This window comes from Carcharodon carcharias, chromosome 32 (genome assembly GCF_017639515.1).
Source record: "Carcharodon carcharias isolate sCarCar2 chromosome 32, sCarCar2.pri, whole genome shotgun sequence".
NCBI lineage: Eukaryota > Metazoa > Chordata > Chondrichthyes > Lamniformes > Lamnidae > Carcharodon > Carcharodon carcharias.
In genome coordinates, this window is record NC_054498.1 from 23,643,597 (window position 1) to 23,657,073 (window position 13,477).

The 13,477-nt window shown below is 41.5% G+C and overlaps 1 protein-coding gene across 7 annotated transcripts in view; it reads left to right on the forward strand.

The window, feature by feature from the left end:
• Positions 1-13,477, forward strand: part of LOC121271996 (cytoplasmic polyadenylation element-binding protein 1-like) — an 83,937-nt gene that overhangs the window by 15,633 nt on the left and 54,827 nt on the right. The window contains exon 1 of one of the 7 annotated variants that reach the window (XM_041178298.1): positions 12,908-12,931. The exons of the other annotated variants lie outside the window; for them this stretch is intronic. The gene's annotated coding sequence lies outside the window, so the exon portion shown is untranslated. Of the gene's footprint in view, positions 1-12,907; positions 12,932-13,477 lie in introns of those variants that run through there. 7 annotated transcript variants of the gene reach the window in all.

Consider the following 13,477-nt stretch of genomic DNA (forward strand, 5'->3'; position numbering starts at 1 on the left):
TACAACCTGACTTGAGGGAGAGTCTACAACTCAGCCAAGGTTGACACCTGTCGATCAAGTTCATAAACTGGGGCATCCAGTGCACAGTATCTCTTGTAGCTGTTTGATGCCTTCAAGACACCTTCCATGTTTGCCAAAGCTTTGACCAAGTATACAAGGGACTTTCCTAGGATACAGTTTCTGGATTCTGGCTACCTATAAGTGACCTTATTTGTGTCCAAGTAGACAGCTGAATTTGAAAGGCATCTATTTACCCTGTATATTGATTAGTTTTAAATATGCACAATGGTGAGAGCTTTGCCTTCCAGTGCAGATGGCATTCCATGGGTACCGAAGCTGTCCAGTTGAGGATTTGCAAAGCAAACTGAAGGGATCAGATGCCAAATTTTGTATTACTTTGGCACTTCTTGCAAGGTGCATTGCCATATTTGCTGATGACACAGGTAGGAAAGTAAGTTGTGAAGAGGACAGGAGGAGGCTACAAATGATATAGATAGGTTAAGTGGGTAGGCAAAGTTCTGGCAGATGGAAAATGGGAAAATGTGAAACTGTCCATTTTGGCAGGAAGAATAAAAGAGAAACATAGTAACTAAATGGTGAGAGATTGCAGAGCTCTGAAATCAGAGGGATCTGGGTGTTCAAGTGCATGAACCACGAGGCTAGTAAGCAAGGACAGTAAATAATTAGAAAAGCTAATAGAGTGTTAAATTATTGCGAGGAGAATTGAATACAAAAAGTGAGGTTTATGCTTCAGTTATACAGAGCATTAATGGGACCACATCTTGAATGCTGTGTACAGTATTGGTCTTATTTAAGGAAGGATGTAAATGCATTGGAAGCAGTTCAGAGAAGGTTTACTAGACTAATACCTGGACTGGATAGGTTGTCTTGAGGAAAGGCTGGACAGACTAGGCTTATGTACTGGAGTTTAGAAGAGTAAGAGGTGACTTGATTGAAACAAGATCCTGAAGGGTCTTGACAGGGTGGATGTGGAGAGGATGTTCCCTCTTGCAGGACAATCTAGAACTAGGGGTCACTATTTAAAAATAAGGTGTTCACCCATTTAAAAATGGATGAGGAAATTTTTTCACTGAGGGTTGACTTTGGAACTCACTGAAAAGGCAGTGGAAGCAGAGTCGAGTATATTTTTAAGGCAGAGGTGGATACCTTCTTGGTAAGGGGTGGGGTGATAGGTTATTGGGGGTAGGTGGGAGGCAGATTTCAGGTTGTCAGATCAGCCATGATCTTGAATGGCAGAGCAGGATTGGGGCTGATTGGCCTACTCCTGCCCTTTGTTCAATTACTCGTAAAGTGAATTGAACATTGTGCTCTTAAAACCAGTAGGACTTACTACAACAGAAGCAAAATATTGTGGATCTACAGTAAAGCAGTAACATTTCAAGACTGACCATTTTCATAATCTTGGTGTTCTGAATCCAGCACCAGTTAATAAAGGTGAATGAGAGAAATCTAGTTGTTAACTTTACATTTAGGAACTCTAGTTCACTAATTTACAAACTCCATCTAGCTGACTTTTCTGATCTGAATTTAATCAGTTATTCAGTTGCAACATTGTGCACATAATGAGTAGACTCTCCTATAAATGGATGTATTTGGTTCTTTTTCAGCTAGGCCATAATTAATCAAGTGGATTGCACTCTGCTATTTTTTTTAAACTAAAGTCAGTCAGTGTGCAAAATTGGAATTGATCAAATGTTCAGACAAACTAGATTTTTCTTATTCACCTCTATATTAACTGATGCTGGATTCAGAATGCCAAAGTTCTTATGAACATTAAGTTGCAATATCTTTTCTTTGGATGTGGCTTGTTTTTACATGGAAGTTACTTGGAAGTGGTGGGGGGTGGGCAGAAGCTAATTGTGTAAATATCAATTGAATTGATAATTATTCAAACAAGTAAAATATTTTCACTTGTAGATCAGTGATTCATTTTTTTATTTGGCATATTGGCTGAGCATAGGACAAGCCCATTGTCATAATTATTTGCTAAAGTAGTGCTGTGATCCCTATAGAGACCATTCATGTGCTAAAAGAAATTTAAATGTGTTTATTTAATGAATGGAGCCACAAGATTCTAACAGTTCTTAACATTTTACTATAAAAGGTTCAGTAAACACTATCTTAGGTGAGTGCACTGGCATACCCTATGATGCATAATAAAGCACAATCACATAGACTAAACTTCTCAACTGAGTGTCCTTTCTTATGACTCCTTCCCCCACCCCCCATACACAGCCTTGGCAATTTATCAGGTTGTTGAAGGTGATCAGCTTTTCCCCAACTCCCATATAAAGTCTGAGACTCTAGCTCAAGCCTGAACTTGACGTGCAATTCCTGCACTGAGAAACGCTCTGGGTTTCTAATAGCTCTTGGCAATTTTTTTACATTTGCCTTCTGAACTTGGGGCTTGCACACAATCTTGGCTGCTTTCAGCAACAAGCCCAAAACTTTCTGGCTTCTCCAAGCTGAACTGCTTTGAGCAAAACACAGATTAAATCCCCACACGAGCAATTCCCTGCAATGGATCTCCCACAGCAATGTGGCATACCTGGGTTGTTCCAAACAAATTTACATAACACCTAGCTTCAAAGCCAAACCTTTGATTCTGAGACCCGCATGAATAATTTAAGTTTCTAATGAAGCCAGGACAACTCTCCTCAGACTTGCTGTCTGCAGTTCCCCCATGCTTTTTTTAATGGGTTTACCCTTGTAACTCTGACCTTGTCAGCACACACAGGACCTTTTTTTATTGAGTAAATACCTGGGGTGGTCTGGCAACTTCTGACCTCCAGTGGATGAATTACCTTTCATTTAATTCCCCAAAATTCAATTATCTCAAATATTAACATAAGCCATGATTGACAGTGCTTCCATACCAACCAATTTGTTTAATTTGTAAGTTTGAGGGATAGAGCTTGGTTGGGGCTAAATGTGATTCAAATTTTCAAAGGGATGAGGACAATCCTAAGATTGAAAGCCTCTTGAGCACATAATGGAATTTTACATTTTTTTTGATTACCAGGTCACTTATTGAGAATTAATAACTTTCACAGTTTGTGTTGCAGAGGATAAAAATTTACTTGTAGCATCCCTCCACTCAGGTCTCTGTGGCATATCTTTTCTAATCCTTTACTGCAAGAGGAATTGCTTATAAAAGTAGGGAGGTTATGCTTCAGTTGTACAGGACACCAAGACCACACCTGGGGTACTGTGTACAGTATTGATCTACTTCTTTGAGGATGGATGTAAATGTGTTGGAAGCAGTTCAGAGGAGGTTTACTAGACTAATCAGGTGTGGGCAGGTTTTCTTCTGAGGAAAGGTTGGACAAGCTAGGTATAAAAGCAAAAAAACTGCGGATGCTGGGAATGCCAGACCTGAGTTTTTCCAGGTATTTCTGATTCTGTTTTTGTTTTGGACAAGCTAGGCATGTATCCATTGGAGTTTAGAGTTTGATCGAAACATACAAGATCCTGAGAGGTCTTGACACAGTGGATGTGAAGAGGATGTTGTGGGAGAATTTAGAACTAGGGGTTACCCATTTGAGATGGATGAGAAATATTTTCTCTTGGGTGGTAGTGAGTCTTTGAAGTTCTCTTGCTCAAGGCAGTAGAAGCACAATCTTTGAATATTTTTAAAGCAGAGGAAGATTCTTAAGGGGGTGAAAGTTATCTGGGTTAGGCAGGAGGGTACAGTCAGATCAACCATGAACTTATTGAATGGCAGAGCAAGCTTGGTGTTGAGTGGCCTGCTCCTAGCTCCTATGTTTGCGTTAATCATGCCAGTTATTACTACAAGCATGAATAGTATTCCTTTTATTTTGAGCCACTTCTTGATACCTCAGTCATGGTACATAATTGGCTGCACCAGCTCATTGGCTTGATCATTTGACTTTTTTGATAAATGCTCAGATTTCAAAGTAATGCCATGTACTTCTCAACACTTCAGTCTTCTTAAAAGATGAACCATTAAACTATGCTTATTATACATGCCATTGCATAATGAAGATTTTGTGCTTGAGCAACAGGTTGCTATTGATTGCTGCAGCACCACAGCCTTAAACTAGCCAGTGATCATCTTAGGACCAGCTCCCAGTAGAAGCATCTTTTGTCTATTCTTAATCTTGTCCACGTCCATTCCTAGTCTCTTCCAAGTGATGCCAAGATTTGGTACACATTTAACTAGTGGTTGATTATACCTGAGTGTCTTCATGCTTTTCTGGTTCTTGACATACCATATGCTTACTAATCAAGACTAACCAACAAATATTCACTGATCTGCATTTACATTGTCTAAGATTTGCTAACTTTCCAGTTACTATTTTTTGAATAAAACTAGCACATGCAATGACAATGCATCAGCGCTTATAGACTTTTTTTGTGGTCTTCATTTGGAGCAGTATCAATGCCAAACAAAAAACTTGAAATTAATAACTCAGCAATGTTTAAATTTAGTTTAATTTTGTATTCCAGCTGCCAGTTTTAATTTAAAGGCTTTTTCCATTTTTAATCCCTTTTTAGGTCTGTGGAGCCCAAGAAAACTTGTTAAACAATTGTTCAACTGTGTTTTACCTCATCCAGTCTTCACTTTTGACATCTGCCTCTCCATCTTAGCGCAAGCTTGAATGTAGCCTTTCTTTAGGAAAGAACTTGCCTAAGTTTTCAATTTGCCACCTTTATCTTGTACTTAGAATCTTCCACTACCTGAATGTCTTAAAATGGCTACTGCAAATGATCTACTTTACAGTCGCTGCAATGTAGGGGAACTGTCAACCAGCTATGTGCACATCATAGCCCTACGAATGGCCATGATGTAAATAATGAGATCATCACCCTTTTCTACAAGGTCTTTCACATGCCTTAGCTTCTGGTTGGCTGGGCATCTTGGTTCCAGAAATAAAATTGATCTTGCTGCAGTTGGTAACCAAGTTAATATCCCATCTTTCATTGTGGCTTTTGTCTGAACTTTTTGTAAGTTTGTTTTTCTCAATCTATTGCATGATGTTCAAGCTGCCACTCTTCAAATGAATTTTCTATTTCAATCTGCACCATTTTTGCCCTGTCATTAACCTGCTCTATTCTGAAGTTTTTTCCACGCTTTATTTCTTGAAGGCTGTGACTCTTAGGCTATATATAATCTAGAATTTTCCTGCCCTTAGCTTGTGGCAAGTATTTTCATTCATAACCAATTCCACTTGCAGTTCTTTTGAACTGTTTCTGTTCCTGCTATCCTGCATTTGTTCACAAGTCAGGACATCCTTATGCAGAACAACAAGGGAATGATATGTAGGCAGCGTGCAAAAGGCTTGAGTATGAACTGTGAAACTGAGGCTCGGGGGAAAGAACTGATCAGATAAGTTGGTAAGCCCAACATTGCAGCTTCTATTGATTTCTTGTGCACTAGAGGACCTTGGGCTGACCAGAAACACCAGATAAAATGTCCCACTTCCAAGATTGGTGAGGAATCCAAGTTGAGCTTGTGAAGTGAAAGCATCGTTTGGGTTAAAATTACAGCATTTAAGATGGTTTGGGGACCAAATTCTAGGGGGTTGAAAGAATGAAAGTGATTTGACAAATTTGATTGCACAGTGGTGTCCCTGACTGTTCACTAGGCTATCTGCATTCTGTTAATAGTTTAATTTGTCTAAATCTGGTTTGTATTTGGAAAATCATTTTGGAAATGACATTTTCCAAGACCAAATTGATTCTTGTGAATCTTTCTCCGATATACTGAGTTATTACTGGACTAACAATCCTGGATACGTGAATTCACATTCCATCACAGTAATTGGGGATTTTTAAAATCTGGAATAAAAAAAACTAGCGATAATGGCAACTGTTAACTACCGGATTGTTGTCAAAACCCATCAGGATTGGCCCCATCCTTCTAGGAAGGAAATCTGCTGTCTTTACCCTGGCCTATGTTGTGCTGTTGTTCTGCTCTGTAGCCGCAATGTGGCTGAGTTTTAATTGCCCTCTGGAATGGTCTAGCAGTTGTCAAGGTGGTTCACCGCAATCTAGGGCAACTAGGGATGCCAGCAATAGCTACATCCCACCAATTAGTTTAATAAAAAAAAATTCCTAGGTGGTCTTCAGTAACTTACTGGTTAGTGTCTGGAGGCAGCTGGGGAAAGGGCTTATCAACTCCTGTTGACAATCCAACTAAACCTATTAACACAGCTGATGTCTTCAGGTTAAAGTCCAAAGTAAGCTTTTCCTCTTTTCCTTCTGTGGAAGGGTCATGAGGACTCGAAACGTCAACTCTTTTCTTCTCCGCTGATGCTGCCAGACCTGCTGAGTTTTTCCAGCTAATTCTGTTTTTGTTTTAGATTTCCAGCATCTGCAGTTTTTTGTTTTTATCCTCTTTTCCTTCCCTATCTCAAAACATCACCAAAATGCCTAGGTCAGTTGTAGTCCTTGTATCACCTCTAACCCAGGCCTGCAGCATGGGGGTGGGGTGGGGGGGAGAGTAACATTTTTGGGTCAGTCTCTCCATCAGAACTTGAGTAAGCTAGGCTTGGGGTGGGAGGCCTTATTATTCCACAGGGATTGATTTAAAAAAAAAAAATCTTGCACACCCTTTTTGATTTCTTTTGTCCTGTTCCAATGTCCCTTTGTCTCACACCATTTTAAAAAAAATTTTCATGGCCAGCATTTGTTGCCCATCCCTAATTGCCCTGAAACTGTCATTGTTAGGCCATTTCAGAGGGCAGCTAAAGAGTCCATCATATTGCCAGTGATGCCCACATCCCATGAAAAACTTCTTAAAATAGTGCAAGGCAAAGTGATATTGCAACAGGACAAAAGTCGAAAAGGTGTGCAAGGAAATTTTAAAAATAAACAAAATCGATCCCTGTGGAATACTAAAGCCACCCACCCCCAAGTCTTGCTTATGTTCTGATGGAGGCTGACCCGAAAATTTTACTTTTTTTCCCCAGATGCTGCAGACCTGGGTCTGGAGTCACAGGCTAGATGAGGCAAGGATGGCAGATTTCTTACCTTCCCAGGAGATTAGTGAGCCAGATGGTTGCATGGTCAGAGACTAGCTTTATATTTCAGATAACTTGAATTTAAATACCACCAGTTGCCATAGTGGGATTTGAACCAGTGTCCCTAGAACATCAGCTTGAACCTCTGGATTACTAGTTCAGTGATATTGCCACTATGCTATCATCTCCCCAATCTTAATCTGCCTACCACCGTATCAAACGTTCCCTTTGTTCTTTCCCTTCTTTCTTGATTTAATCCCAGTTCTGATGAAGGGTCATTGACTTGAAAATGTTAACAATTTTTCTCTCTGCATTGATGCTGCCAGGTCAGTATTTCTAGCATCTTTCCCTTGAAGGATTAAATGCTTGCTTTGGTCATGGGTCTGATCAACAGTTGGCAAATGCACTTGCCAACTGAGAGGGCCTGCAGAACCCTTTGTTACTAAACTAGTTTTAAAGTAATAAAACCTGTTGACAGCCCCCACCATGCCAGATTCCTGTTGCTATGTCAAGAATGGATGAAATTATAGGATCCTGATGTACTTGAGCATTGAACTTTTGCTTAGCTAAGCAAGTACAACTGGCTTCAAAAGGTGGGTGCATGCCGTCAAGAAAAGGCAAATGGGTTTTTAATAGAACCCTCCTCGTCCTGGAGATGCTTGCACAAGAAGAGCCAAATTAAATCTTAAATTTGCTTCTTACAACTTAGTTTTGTTCTATTCTTTTATTCTTGATATTAGCAACAGGAAGAATGCATTTTGGCAAATGCCAGGTTCTTGAGAGTAAGTATAGGATTTGATCAGACAGTTAAGGTAGAGGTTTTTCCTGCATGGGAGAACGTTCTGTGAACGCTACTGATACCAACTTATCCAAGAACCCTGACTTTTAGCTTTTGCTAGTTCTGTTGCTTTATTCTTTGCTTCAGTTGCAGCAATTGCAGAGAAAATGAAACAAATTATCTAGAACAATCTTTTGACCACTTGCTTGATTTTTTTTAAGCAGTGCTGATAATGGATTTTTTAAATTTTGATTTTAATTTCTAAGACCCATATTTCAAAGTGACTTCTGTCACATCTTGAATGTATAGCCTGAAGCAGTTTAGCTGTGCCCGAGCTTCACAACACAGACTTATAAGGCATTGATGAATCGCCTTAACTGGTTAAGTGGAGGTTCAAAAGCTAGAAAAGAGGAATAGGGTGTGAAAGGGGTTTCAAGTGGTGGTGAAGTAGGACAAACTTGGGGTGGGGAGCAGGGTGGAAACTACAACAAAGGTGTTACCCATGTCATATCAGGTAACCACTAAATTCTCCACCTTGTGTTGCTAAAGTCAGTCCATTAGACTGTCGGCTGTTACTTGACAACAGTCGTATCTATTGTCCAATGCTAGTATATTTGTTAGACTTGGCAGAGTGGGTACATGGTGTAGATAATCAGGTGGCATTGGCTCCTAATCTCGTGCACAAACTGCCCTCTTTTCTCCCACCCCCAGTGCCACTCAATACAACAGCATGTGACCTTGGGAGGAAGCACGGAGGAGGGCAGCAAATGTTCTTAGGTTGGAAAACTACCTTCATTTCAATAGTGTATACAAAAGCTAAAGAAAATTTCTGGAAATTTTGCAGAGAATACTTGAAATATTCAAGTCAGACAGCATCTGTGGAGAGAAACTAACTTTTTTAGGTCAGTGATGTTGCATCAAAACTGGAAAAATGTAGGATGTTTTAAGCTAGTAGAGGGTCAGGGAAAAGGAGGGAAGGAAAGAATAATGGAGCATTTGGAAGGCCAGTGAGATTAAATAAAAAGAATGGTAGTGGAAGGGAACCGTAAGGCAAGTAAGAGATGGCTCAGAGAAGGTGTAAATGAGAATAGAGGAATATTACTTAATAGCTGCTGTCAGCATTTGGGGTGGTGGAGGGGGGAAATAGGGCTGTGATTATGATCTGAATTTAATTAGGCTGGAAGGCTGTAAACTGCCTCATTTAAAAATGAAGTTGGTATTCCTCCTAGTTTACATTGAGCTTCATTGTCCTCTGCTTCCTATGCTGTTCCAAATTTTGGAAATGACAAGTGATCAGGAGTTTGGTCATGCTTGCAGGCTGAACATTCGTTCAGTTACCTCTCCCTTCTCCATGAGCAGTGAACATGGTCTGCTAAATTGAAAAGTGCAAGTGTTTGAGGCCCTGGACAGTAGCAAAGGCTGAAGTGAAAGGACTGGTGTTGCATTTCATGTATTTTGCATGGGAAGACGATGTGGAGGAAGGCTACTGGGCATAAGTAATTGAAGGATGAACCAGGATTTTGTGGAATGACAGTTCCTTTGGAGTGTTGGGAGGGGAAAATTTCTTTGTTATCCCACAGGTGGTGAAAGGTGAGGACAAGCTGAACCCTATTGTGATTTGGGAGGGGACTATCTGAAGACAGAAGTGCAGGAAATGAGGTAGATCAGGACCCCATTAACTAGTGGGAGGGGAATTCTTCATTGCAAAATGAAGGCATTGAAAGCACTAGTATGGAAAGTAACATATGATGTGACAGTGAATGGAATGGTCAGAGTAGAATCCTAGAGTGGTTACAGAACAGGAAGAGGGCATTTTTGCCCATTGTTTGTGCCCTGTAGCTCTCTGCAGGAGTAGTTCATTTAATGCCACTCCCTGGCCTTCCCCCCCCCCCCCACCCCCAACTCCCTTTTCAATGTAAACCTGCCTCCACCATTCTTGGACATCTGCATTCCAGATTCTTTGGCCTTTGGCCATTACTTTAGATCTGTTTCTGCTGGTTCTTGATCATTTGACCAATGGGAACAGTCTTACCCTATCTACTCTATCCAGAGCCCTCAATTTTGATCCTCTAAACCTTCTCTTTAAGGAGAACAGTCCCAGCTTCTTCAGTTCAGTCTGGTCCTGACAGGAAACTGGGTGGGAAGAAATGTAGTCCAAGGTAGTAATGTGAGGCAGTGGGTTTATAATGGTTTGGCTGATAACCTATCCTCAAATGGAAATGGAAGAGTCAGATGGACCAAGTAAAAGGTGGCATTTTGAAGTAATAGAATTTTTTCCTGTAGGTTAGGAACAAATTGAAAGAGGAAAGGAGGGAGCTTGAGTAGGACTGGATTGATGTTCAAATGTGTCATAAGGGCATGTGCAGCTAGGATCTATAGGAACCCTTTTTGTCTGGAGGAAGTGAGAGATTGAAGTTAATTTGAGAACAAGTTCAGTCAGGTAGCAAGTGACATTGGATGGGGACTGGTTAGGCTGCCTTACTTCAAGGAAGAAGTGGAGTGCGCTAAGGCTGACCTGGTGGGCATTGGTGGTGTACAGGATTGGTGAAAAGGTGATGGTGGCAGAGGACATTGGAAGAAACTGGGCAAGGAGAGAAATCGTCTCTAGGAAAAGGAGATATTTTCAATGACAAAAGTAGCTGGAACAATCTAGTGATTGTGGAAGTGAGATTGGGAGACAATGGAGATCACAGAATCTCAGTGCAGAAGAGGCCCTTCAGCCCATCGAGTCTGCACTGACACGTGAGAAACACCCGACCTACCTACCTAATCCCATCTACCAGCACTTGGCCCATGAATGTTCTGACGTGCCAAGTGCTCATCCAAGTACTTTTTAAAGGATGTGAGGCAATCCAACCCCTCCCAACCTCCAGCCCCTCACCTTGACCTTGTGTCCCCTCGTGATTGACCCTTCAACTAAGGGAAACGGCTGCTCCCTATCCACCCTGTCCATGCCCCTCATAATCTTGTACACCTCAATCAGGTCTCCCCTCAGTTTTCTCTAATCCAACGAAAACAACCCAAGTCTATCCAACCTCTCTTCGTAACTTAAATGTTTCATCCCAGGCAACATCCTGGTGAATCTCCTCTGTGCAATCACATCCTTCCTATAATGTGGTAACCAGAACTGCGCACAGTACTCCAGCTGTGGCCTTGCCAAGGTTCTGTACAACTCCAACATGATATCCCTACTTTTGTAATCTATTCCTCCATTGATAAAGGCAAGTGTCCCATATGCCACCCCACTAACATGCCCCTCCACCTTCAGAGATCTATGGACACATGCTAAGGTCCCTTTGTTCCTCAGAACTTCCTAGTGTCATGCCGTTCATTGAATACTTCCTTTTCGAATTACTCCTTCCAAAGCATATCACCTCACGTGTTTTAGGGTTAAATTCCATCTGCCCATTTGATCATCTTTTCTGTATCTTCCTGTAGCCCAAGACACTCAACCTCACTGTTAACCACCTGGCCAATCTTTGCCATCCACAAACTTACTAATCCTCCCCCAACATAGTCATCTATGTCGTTTATATAAAAGACAAATAATAAGGACCCCAGCACAGATCCCTGTGGTATGCCACTGGACACTGGCTTCCAGTCACTAAAGCAACCTCCTGTCATCACCCTCTGTCTCCTACAACTAAACCAATTTTGAATCCACCTTATCAAATTATCCTGTATCCCATGTGCATTTGCCTTCTTTATAAGTCTCCCAAGTGGGACCTTGTCAAAAGCTTTGCTGAAATCCATATAAACTACATCAACTGCACTATCCTCATCTACACACCTGGTCACCTCAAAAAATTCAATCAAATTTGTTAGGCATGACCTCCTTCTGACAAAGTCATGCTGACTATCTCTGATCAAACCGTGCCTCTCCAAGTGGAGAGATTCTCTCCTTCAGAATTTTCTCCAATAGTTTCCCTGCCACTGACGTGAGACCCACTGGCCTGTAGTTCCCTGGCTTATCTCCACAACCCTTCTTAAATAGCGGAACCACATTAGCTGTTCTCCAGTCCTCTGGCATCACCCCCATGGCCAGAGAGGAATTAAAAATTTGGGTCAGGGCCCTTGTGATCTCCTCCCTTGCCTCCCTCAGCAGTCAGGGACACAAATCATCCAGACCTGGAGATTTGTCCACTTTTAAGCCTGCCAACACCTCCAATACCTTGTCACTCTCTACATCAATTTGCTCAAGAACCTTGCAGCATCTCTTCCCCTAGTTTGATACCTTCATCCTCTTTTTCTCTTGGGTGAAGACAGATGTGAAGTATTCGTTCAACACTCTACCAATGTCCTCCGGCTCCACCCATAGATTGGGCCCTACGCTTTCCCTGGTTATCCTCTTCCCATTGATATACTTAGAATATCTTGGGATTTTCCCTACTTTTACCAACCAGAGCTTTCTCGTATCCCCTCTTTGCTCTCCTAATTGCTTTTTTAAGCTCCACACTGCACTTTCTGTACTCCACTAATGCCTCCACTGATTTGCTCCCCTTGTACCTGCCAAAAGCCTCTTTTTTTTAATCTTTCTCATCTCTGGTGTTCCATGGTTCTCTGGGCTTGTTACTCCTTCCTATCCCCCTAGAGGGAACATGTTGAGCCAGTACCCATCCCCCCCCTTCCTTTTTGAACACCCCCCCCCCCCCCCCCCGGCTCCTCTGTAGATTTCCCCACAAGTAGCAAGTCTACCTTCGCCAGATCCTGCCTTATTTTGCTAAAATCTGCTCTCTCCCAATACAAAACATTTTTTTGCAACTTGTCTATTTCTTTGTCCATAACAAGCTTAAATTGTACCATGTTGTGGTCACTATCACTAAATAGAGATGAATGACACGAAGCTGCAATTTCAGACTGGTTAATGATGGTGGGGTGGGGGTTATGATCCAGTGGGAGGTGTCAGTTGGTTGTCAGCCTCCAAGATAAGTTAGTTTAACAAACAGCACCACCCTTGCCTTGTGAATATAGATTGGTGTTTATCAGGAGCAGTTGTATGCTCAGCTTGGAATAAGTCACCAATTTGATGAAACTGGTGTGATAGTTGCCTTGTTATAAACATAGCAGTTTGTAGACAGCTAAGTGATCAACTCATTGGTCAGTGCAAACTCCTAACATTGTTCACCTTGACTCTCAACTGGATGTGGTAAGCTCCATGAAAATCTCTACCTTTTTTTAAACATGGTCTGACACTGCAGCATTTGTAGGTATCTTCAATGAAATGTGTCTAGCCTACAACTTGAAGTAGATGTTTCCACCCAATTCAGTTAACTCCACATAATCTTAAGCAGCTGAGTGCACTGGAAATGTTGACGGCTAAGGGCCCCAGCAGCATCTGTGCTGCAGTTCTGAATTCTACATCAGTGAAGGTAAGGTAGTCACTTCCAGTGCAGATCTGATAACTGTCAGAATTTGTGACTGTCCAGATTGGCCTGCATATCTAGTGCAGCTAATGGTTTGCCCTGTACCCTTCTCCCAATGACCAGTAAAATGATGGAAGGGGCAATCAGTAATGCAACATTTCAGTTATCCTTTCACACTCAATTTGAGTTTCATTTGAACCACTCGACTCAAGACTTCTGTAATCTTCAGATAAGAAAATGATGGCTGAATAAGAAGAGAACAGTTGTTTGGATGTCGAGGTGACATTTCACTATGAATGATGCTAAGAAACGCAGCTGAAGTCAAAAGG